This window comes from Orbicella faveolata, unplaced genomic scaffold, assembly GCF_042242905.1.
Source record: "Orbicella faveolata isolate gen_17 unplaced genomic scaffold, um_ofav_v1 contig_15, whole genome shotgun sequence".
NCBI lineage: Eukaryota > Metazoa > Cnidaria > Anthozoa > Scleractinia > Merulinidae > Orbicella > Orbicella faveolata.
In genome coordinates, this window is record NW_028301542.1 from 4,825,607 (window position 1) to 4,835,000 (window position 9,394).

A 9,394-nucleotide genomic window follows, 5' to 3' on the forward strand; every position below is an offset into this window, starting at 1 on the left:
GGAAACGGTTTTATATGTAAAGTTCTCTTATGATCCCTTTCGTCGAGAGACCAGTTTTAAGAAGTGGCCAAAGAAAAAATTTCAACCTTGGAAGGAAGGCAAAAATTGATGTGGAACACCGCCACCTCCCCGCCACCACCACTAACTAGCATTTCTTTTATACTTATAGCGAGAGTTTGGTGCTCCCATCCTTGTGGTACAGTAGCTTCTAATACGCATGCGTACTAGGTAAGTGTCCCAGTTACAAGAAACCTGTTGTACTGTATGTCGTGACTGTAAGTAACTAATACCTCCGTGTCGGACAACCCGAAGTTTGATCTTCGTTTAACCATCGGGTTGCCCGGTACGGAAGTATCACTTACTTACAGTCACTACGTACAATACAACGGGTTTCTTGTAACTGGGACACTTACCTAGTACCCAGGCGAATCAGAGGTAACTTTACCACAACGATGGGAGCACCAAACTCTGGCCATAAGCATAAAACAATTGCTAGTTAGTGGCGGTGGCGGTGTTCCACTTCAATTCCAAGGTTGACAATTTTCCTGTCTGGTACTCGTCATTTGCTAGGCATCTGAAAGAGTCTTGCAAGCATGGTTTTCAGTAAACTGACACAAGTTTGTAACATGATGAAATGAATTTATTTTGTAATAGTACAACAGACAAAAAACAATAAAGATTAACATACAGTGCATATCTTTCGCGTACAATAAACAACAGTGTACTCGTTATCAGCGTCCGTAACTCTTCGTCTTATTACCTCCGCCATATTCTGAACATGTAGCGATCATAATAAAGCCATAATTTACGAACCTTTTGTTACTTTCCTCTAATAGCTTCGACTTTCTTGAGTTACCACGATATTAACAATATGTGGAACTAGATTATCAACTAATGACCCGCGATAGAATTATATTACAAAACCTTTGACAAAAATAACACAATTACATACCGCCATTATTTCCTTCGACAACTACAAAATTACGAGAAATTAAAAGACTTTCAGAGAATTTAAAAGTCCTTTCAACATCACTGCCACTAAATAAAGTTATAAACTCCTATTCGACGATTTACTCAAAAAATACGTAAGAAAGATCTAAGGATATTAACCTAGCAGCGCTGTATATAAACAACAGCAACATGTAAATTATAATGATTACAGAATGGCATTCGATAAAAGTACCATCTGCATTGTTACTAGAATATTAAACATTTTGAATGACTATTAAGTTCGCGGGTTTTCCAGATCGTAAACATTTACGTTTGTTGAGAAAAAGTTTCGTCGTTTTCTTACCGCGCCTTAGAAGCCAAATTAATTTTATCGGCAGAGAAGAAATTTTTTTCCCTACTCGATTGGGAATAGTATGATAAAGAAAATTGCAAATTGTATTCTTTTTCTTTCACACAGAGCCAGTGGAACTTGCACCGCGGGAAAAATATATTCGACACTAATTTTCTCCTGCGAGTTTTAACCAGGCTAAAATGAAACCCTGTTTTTTTAGGTAGCCAATGTAAAAAGAAACTTCCCTCATGTAAACAGACGATTTTGTCTTCCTTAGCTTACATCATTTCTAATTCATGTTGCTAGGAAAAAAAGTCCGAGTTTTCGAAAGAATTTTACAAATTAAGTACTTTGAACAATTATAACGAAAAAATATGATAGTCTTAGCACTGACAGGAGCTACCTCAGCTGAAACATGCGAAACGAGAAATGGCGTCCCTACAGAGTTGAATAGTCCAGTTCTGGTCACCTCTCTGTCACGTAACGCTCAAGAGAGATAAGATCCCTCTCTGCCGAGAGCGTAGCGTTGCGTGACAGAGACAGAACAGATATGAAATGTCATCGGTGGAAATCTTTCCCAGTCCTAACCAACCTTTTCCCTGCTTTGTTAATTGTAAACTTTAAGAGTTCCTTATTTCTGCTTTGTTGATTCTAAACTTAAAGTATTTTTTTTCTCCTACGGTTTTCAAGTCTTCATTTTTTTGGTACGTAATCTTACTATCGTGTCATGACTCCTTTAAAACACTGTTTACTACACGGTGCGATTGCAAAACCTATTTCTTATAAGTAAGAGATATCTAACCTATCACTAGTACATACTGAACGGTAGACATACAAAACCTATAGGCTAGTAACTCCCAGACATCATCCATGGTGTATGATCAATTCATCTCAGTCCACCCAGCCCTTAGCTGCTCTTCGTGTCTGAAAAAGCGTCCTACCCGGAATAAATGAAAACAATTTTTCAGCATTCAGTTACAGCAATATTGCCTCTCACTATTTTACGAATCATTTGTCGATTCATTAGTGCTAGAAAAAGAACACATTACGGAACTTTTGGGAAATTCTGAGAAGTAAGAGCTTACCATGAAGGATGGCACACATACGAGAGCGCGTTTGACGATGCCTGAGACGCCCCAGTAAGACACCTTTTTCTCCGGCACGAACCCCTTTTTTCATTAGCCCAATGTAAACGTTATCTCTATTGTTAGGTAAGGCCCTGTCCAAAACGCAGCTTTATTTCTACGGTTAGGCCTACCGTCCACACTAATCCGTCACCAAAACGGAGCTTTTCTGAAACGTTCCTCAAACCGGAGGAATTTGAAAACGCCGGCTTTACGTTTTCGTATGGACGGAAAACATTTTGAAATAGGAGCTTTTCGTAAATGAAGGCGTCACGATAATCACGTGATTTACCTGATCGACTTTTCCTCAAACACAAATCCAAAATTAGCGGTCATTGCTCCGCCGTACTGTGGACGGAAAACATTTGATGCGTTTTCAGAGTGATAACTTCATTCTCAGATTCCTACGGCGTTGTGTGGGCGCGGCGTAAGGCTGGAAGTATTCTTATGACTTGCTACTGATCTGTTGTCTTAATTAAGAAACAATGAAGTAATTCGTTCCGAGAGACAGTGTAGGAGCCATGCTTATTTGTTACACCGTAAAGTTCCGAAAGTAACGTCTCCCCGAAAGCAGCAACCCTCCGAAAGTAGCGACCTCAAAAGTGATTTCCCTTTTCAGCACGTGCATATGAAGTGAAAGTCAAAAAAGGATTACCACAGCTGAGGAAAGATTTGAAGGAAAGCCTACAACGCATGCCGGTTTTAATGGGGACTGACTGCTGTTAACCTAGATTGTTCAAAGACTGATTCTCTCGAATTGTCATTCAAAACAATAACATGTAATAAGATTCTCCAAATAAAACGTGTGCAAGTTTTAACATTTGACGCGATTTTATTACCGTAACCCCGAACGTTTTAGCTACCCGAGAGTAGGGACCACCCGAAAGTAGGGACCATCCGAAAGTAGGGACCACCCGAGAGTAGGGACCACCCAATTGGAGCTCCAAAAACGGGGATAGGATCACTCTCGATAAAAATGAAATAATATATGGCGTGACAGATAACTTCGCTCGTCATCTTGGCTTAAAACCTCTGCATTATTTTAGGCAAATATTATTTATATACTGCCTCAAGAAAAAAAGAAGAGTTTTATTTCGATGCTTCCTTAGCGATGTTGACAAACAAAATTAAAATTGAGAAACATAAATCTAAGTCACAAATTAAAATGTGAGAAAGCCACCTATTGTAGCTAACCCCTTAGATGACAGATATTAACAAATTGTAATGTAAGATATTATTGTAATGTAAGATATTAACAAATCGTAAAAAATGTTATTATTGTAAGTTTCGTTAGTATCGTTAAATTGTAAGTTACGTGGACATTGTGAATAATAGGTTATTTTTGTATGTAATGTAAGATATTGCAATAAAAAAAAAGCAGGGACCACCCGAGAGTAGAGACCACCTTAAAGTAGGAACCACCCGAGAGTAGGGTCCAACCGAGAGTGGGGAATCACCCGAATGTAGGGACCACCCGAGAGTAGGGACCAGCCGAGAGTAGAGACCACCTTAAAGTAGGAACCACCCGAGAGTAGGGTCCAACCGAGAGTGGGGAATCACCCGAATGTAGGGACCACCCGAGAGTAGGGACCACCCGAGAGTAGAGACCACCCGAGAGTAGGGTCCAACCGAGAGTGGGGAATCACCCGAAAGAAGGGACCACCCGAGAGTAGGGAACACCCGAGAGTAGAGACCACCCTAAAGTAGGAACCACCCGAGAGTAGGAACCAGCCGAGTGGGGATCACCCGAAAGTAGGGACCACCCGAGAGTAGGGTCCAACCGAGAGTGGGGAATCACCCGAATGTAGGGACCACCCGAGAGTAGGGACCACCCGATGGTAGGGACCAGCCGAGAGTAGAGACTACCTTAAAGTAGGAACCACCCGAGAGTAGGGTCCAACCGAGAGTGGGGAATCACCCGAATGTAGGGACCACCCGAGAGTAGGGACCACCCGAGAGTAGAGACCACCCGAGAGTAGGGTCCAACCGAGAGTGGGGAATCACCCGAAAGAAGGGACCACCCGAGAGTAGGGAACACCCGAGAGTAGAGACCACCCTAAAGTAGGAACCACCCGAGAGTAGGGACCAGCCGAGTGGGGATCACCCGAAAGTAGGGACCACCCGAGAGTAGGGTCCAACCGAGAGTAGAGACCACCCTAAAGTAGGAACCACCCGAGAGTAGGGACCACCCGAGAGTAGAGACCACCCGAGAGTAGGGTCCAACCGAGAGTGGGGAATCACCCGAAAGAAGGGACCACCCGAGAGTAGGGAACACCCGAGAGTAGAGACCACCCTAAAGTAGGAACCACCCGAGAGTAGGGACCAGCCGAGTGGGGATCACCCGAAAGTAGGGACCACCCGAGAGTAGGGTCCAACCGAGAGTGGGGAATCACCCGAATGTAGGGACCACCCGAGAGTAGGGACCACCCGAGAGTAGGGACCAGCCGAGAGTAGAGACCACCTTAAAGTAGGAACCACCCGAGAGTAGGGTCCAACCGAGAGTGGGGAATCACCCGAATGTAGGGACCACCCGAGAGTAGGGACCACCCGAGAGTAGAGACCACCCGAGAGTAGGGTCCAACCGAGAGTGGGGAATCACCTGAAAGAAGGGACCACCCGAGAGTAGGGAACACCCGAGAGTAGGGAACACCCGAGAGTAGAGACCACCCTAAAGTAGGAACCACCCGAGAGTAGGGACCAGCCGAGTGGGGATCACCCGAAAGTAGGGACCCCCCGAGAGTAGGGACCACCCGAGAGTAGGGACTACCCGAGAGTAAGGACCACCCGAGAGTAGGGATTACCCAAAAGTAGGGACCACCCGAGAGTAGGCACCACCCGAGAGTAGCGATAGGAAAAGGCTGCTAAATCCGAAAGTAACGAGAGTCTTTACTTTCGGAACTTTACGGTTGTTTAAAAAATGATAATAAAAAACACCGAGTAACCAGATGCCTATTATTTTCGTGAAGTGCAGATCCAAGACGGCGGATCCAAGATGGCAACCTTCTTGTAGTGACTTGCGCATAAATACAGGAATTGCGACACTAAAATGTGCTCCAGTTAGCCTAAATTCGGGCCACTTCGGTTAACCTAAACAGTACTTTGATTAACCTTAACAGCACTTTGGTTACCCTAAACAGCACTTTGATTACCCTAAACAGCACTTTGATTCCCCTAAACAGCCCTTTGATTTCCCTAAACAGCACTTTGGCTAGCCTAAACAACGTTGTTTAACCTAAAAAGCACTTTGATTAGCCTAAACAGAACATTGTTAAGCCTAAACAGTACGTTGATTGTTAGCCTAAACACCACTTTGGTTAGCCTGAAAAGCACTGCGGTTAGCCTGGGTAGCGCTCCGGTTAGCTTAAGTTAGTCCTGACTTGTGAATGGTAAGCTTCTAGGGTGCAATTTCTGGGGTTTTTTTGCGGAATGTTTGAAATGCGCGATGTCATATTGGCCAGATGTGACGCCATAATTGTCACGCGATTTGAACTCAGTGAAATATACCTCCTAGAACGCTCTATAGACCATGTTAGTTTGATTAGTCTAGCTTCCATCCATTCCGAGATACATCGGGAGGAAAGGGACTTTTTGCATCTCCCCACCCCTCCCCCCTCCCCTTCCCAGGCTCAGGGACATTACAAAAGCCTTGTTAAGACCTCGTTCACACTACGACGGAGGAATTTGAAAACGGAAGTTTCACTGTGGAACGCATCAAATGTTTTCCGTCCACACTACGCAGGAGGAATTTAAAAACGCAACAATCACCCGTCATTTTCGATTTGTATTTGAGGAAATCTCGGTCAGGGACGTGACGTCATCGTTTTCGAAAAGCTCTGTTTTCAAAATGTTTTCTGTCCACACGAAAACGAAAAGCCGGCGTCTTCAAAATTCGTCTGGTTTGAAGAGCGTTTTGGTAAAGCTCTGTTTTCGTGACGGATTAGTGTGGAAGGTAGGCCTAACCGTAAAGGATGGCGTTGTCACCTACACGTGAATCGAACACCAAGGACGAATTTTTTCTGATTATACCTTTTTGATAACCGCACAATTTTGTAAAACAAACGCATAATTTACGGAACAATTTATATGCTAGTCCATCACAGGGTTACCCTCAGCATTAAATTCGCCGATACCCACTTATACACCTGGGTGGAGAGAGGAACTGTGAGAGCAAAGTGTCTGGCCCAAGAATACAACGCAATGTCTCCGGCCGGGGCTCGAACCCGGACCTCTCGATCCAGAGGCGAGCGCACTAACCATGAGTCCACCACGCAAGGCCCTATAGAAAAATGATGGCACGAGCAAAGAGAATTTACATTTTGATAATCGAAACAAACGAGTGATTTTCCTGTCTTTCTATTGCACTTTCTCCCTGTTTCCATCGAGTTACAGAAACACTTGTAAAAGTTTGAATGCCAGCACTCGAAAAAGCTGTGGACACATTCGCCTGTGCCTCGTGTTTAAAAAAAAGGGAGTTCAGAATGTTTCTATATTCTAATTAACGCCCAAGTCGCTAGTGGAGGGAAGGTGCCTACGAAGCCTGGGGGCTGCAACCGCAGTCACATCCCAAGGCGCTAGAACACCCGACTGGCCTGCCCAACCCGCAACCAAGCCACGAGCCCCCATCCCCGCGCCAGGCCCCCTTCAAGCACCCGTCACACTGGAGCCAGATAGCTAAGTGGAAAAAAAAACACTACTGAAAAAGGGGGGGATAGGGAGGGAACGCCGAGAACCGCTAAACTACTATAATTCAACCGACAACGCCACGGTAACAGAGCAATGAACACACTGCAAGCACATGGGACGAAAACGCACGTACTAACCAAGAATACCGATGACTGCTGCAAACGCTACAGAACGCAACAAACGCTTAACAAATGCTAACAGACGGCCGAGACGCTAACAAACGCCTACAAAAAACGCTCCTGACCGGACTAGCTCCTAGTCGTTAACTATGTTAAATTCCATTTGACTATATATAATTTTTCATGCATTTTCTCCCGAGTTGTGTTATCTTAAAAGAAGTAAACGAAAACGAGATTTATAGCATTCCAAAAATTAGCGAAAGACAAAAAATTCTATTTTAAAAAAGATTCTAAAGGAAAGGTTCTCTCCCTTTTAGCAGTATGCCGATGTTGTCATTTAAATTACTGTCTGCACCACATTTTGATCCGAGACCCAATTCAGTTCGTTTCAGTAAGAATAAATCCAAAATAGTCCGGAAATTACAAAGCTAGGCCAATTGTCAAGAGTTCATTTTCATTTTTTTTTTCATTTTATTTATTGTCAAGAGTGTACTCAGATAACGCCTTATAATAAGTAATTTCAGTGATCATACAAAACCCGATATTTTCACTATTGTTCTAGCTTTTTATAGTTTTGAGCTACACGTGAAAGCAAGCATTTTTGTTCGGTGCACATATTAAAACGAAAAAATGAAAATGAGAGTGTAACCCCATGGTGTCTTACTATTGTATTTAGTCAAGTCAACGTCATAATGTAGTGATGTAGGCCATTGTGGTTCAGAGGCTAACTAAGGGTAAATTAAATTATTGGTCAAGACGTGCCCTAGAATTTGGTGATTTCCTGAGGGGAATACTCCCTTACATAAATCATATCTATAGGACTGGTATGTGCAGCCCCAAAGGGTATGGTTTTTCAGCCGTTTTGGTCATAAATAGGGTATTGATTTTGGCCATTTTGGTCATAAATAGTGTACGGTTTTTGCACTCTAGCCTTGAATTGGGTATGTGTTTTAGAAGCTACTTTTTCATCATTATTGATAAGACCAAGATCAAAAGCCCTTCATAAATTATGTTTAGGGCAACTGTACCAGCCGCAACAGTCATAAATAGGGTATTCAATTCTTGGTCAACGGTCAAAACTAGGGTAGGGAGAAATGCAGATTTTGATCATAAATAGGGTAAGGGTTTTGAGAAGTGGGCCACACAACCCCACCTAATTTTTCTGGGAGTACCTCCCTGGGGGTTATTTGGGGCGTAACCGTTACATAAATTCCCAGGGGTAATGACCCCACTTCAGGAGGATGACTGAGGATCTAAGCCAGGTTATGTTTTGGCCCAGGGAGGGGTACTCACTTATATGGGCTATATACACACTGTAGGTATGTGCAGCCCCAAAGGGTATGGTTTTATATGTTGTTTTGGTCTGAAACAGGGTATCGATTTTGGCCATTTTGGTCTTAAATGGTTTTTGCACTCTAGTCTTGAATTGAAAAAAATTTTTTTTAGAAGAAGCTACATTTTCACTAGTATCGATAAGGCTATCAACAAAAGCCCTTCACAAAAATATTGGTCTGAGCTAAGTAACTAATTATAAGACAGGTCAGTCTGAAACAGGGTATTGATTTAAGGGTCAGGTCTTAAATAGGGTATCAGGAGTACCCCGCCTGCCCCAGGCATAAAAAATTAACAACATATGAACACAAGAACATAAGAAGTTTTTATATGTACCTGGGTCCTGGATTGCAATAAAATCATCAATATCTTGAATAATGGCAAATATGTTCATCCTCTTCTTGTCTCGTCCTGATTTGTCTCCACCTGGAAAGGAGAAGGACTAGAAAGATTTAGATAAAATGATCACTGGATGGCAGTGCGCTAACTAGTTCCTACCCCAATGATCCTGGCCAATATTACTGGGTAAGACACTTTACTCTCACCATGCCTGTCTCAACCTAGGAGTATATTAGATGGATACTACAGGTCTGTTCCAGTCACCCACTAATTCTAGGAACAAGGCCGGGCAAGTTGATAGAACTAGGGGTTGCCTGTGATGGTGGACTCCCTCCCAGGGGAGTCTGTAAATTTGTCTTTGGGCGGGGGTGTGCCGCTGGGACACTAAAACCCTTACCCTATACTAGACCATGATCAGCTTGATTTGGCAACCCTATTCTAGACTAGCTAGGCACCAAAACCCCTACCCTATCCCAGACTAGCTATTTTTCATGCACAAACTTTATCACTATCTT

The 9,394-nt window shown here is 43.3% G+C and overlaps 1 long non-coding RNA gene across 1 annotated transcript in view; it reads right to left on the reverse strand.

Moving 5' to 3' along the window:
* Positions 1 to 618: 618 nt before the first annotated feature.
* LOC110063533 (uncharacterized) overlaps positions 619 to 9,394 on the reverse strand; it is a 14,510-nt gene continuing 5,734 nt past the window's right edge. The window contains exons 3-4 of the long non-coding RNA XR_016206707.1: positions 8,877 to 8,982; positions 619 to 2,219 (exon numbers count right to left, since the gene is read on the reverse strand). This is a non-coding gene — a long non-coding RNA (uncharacterized LOC110063533). The remainder of the gene's footprint in view (positions 2,220 to 8,876; positions 8,983 to 9,394) is intronic.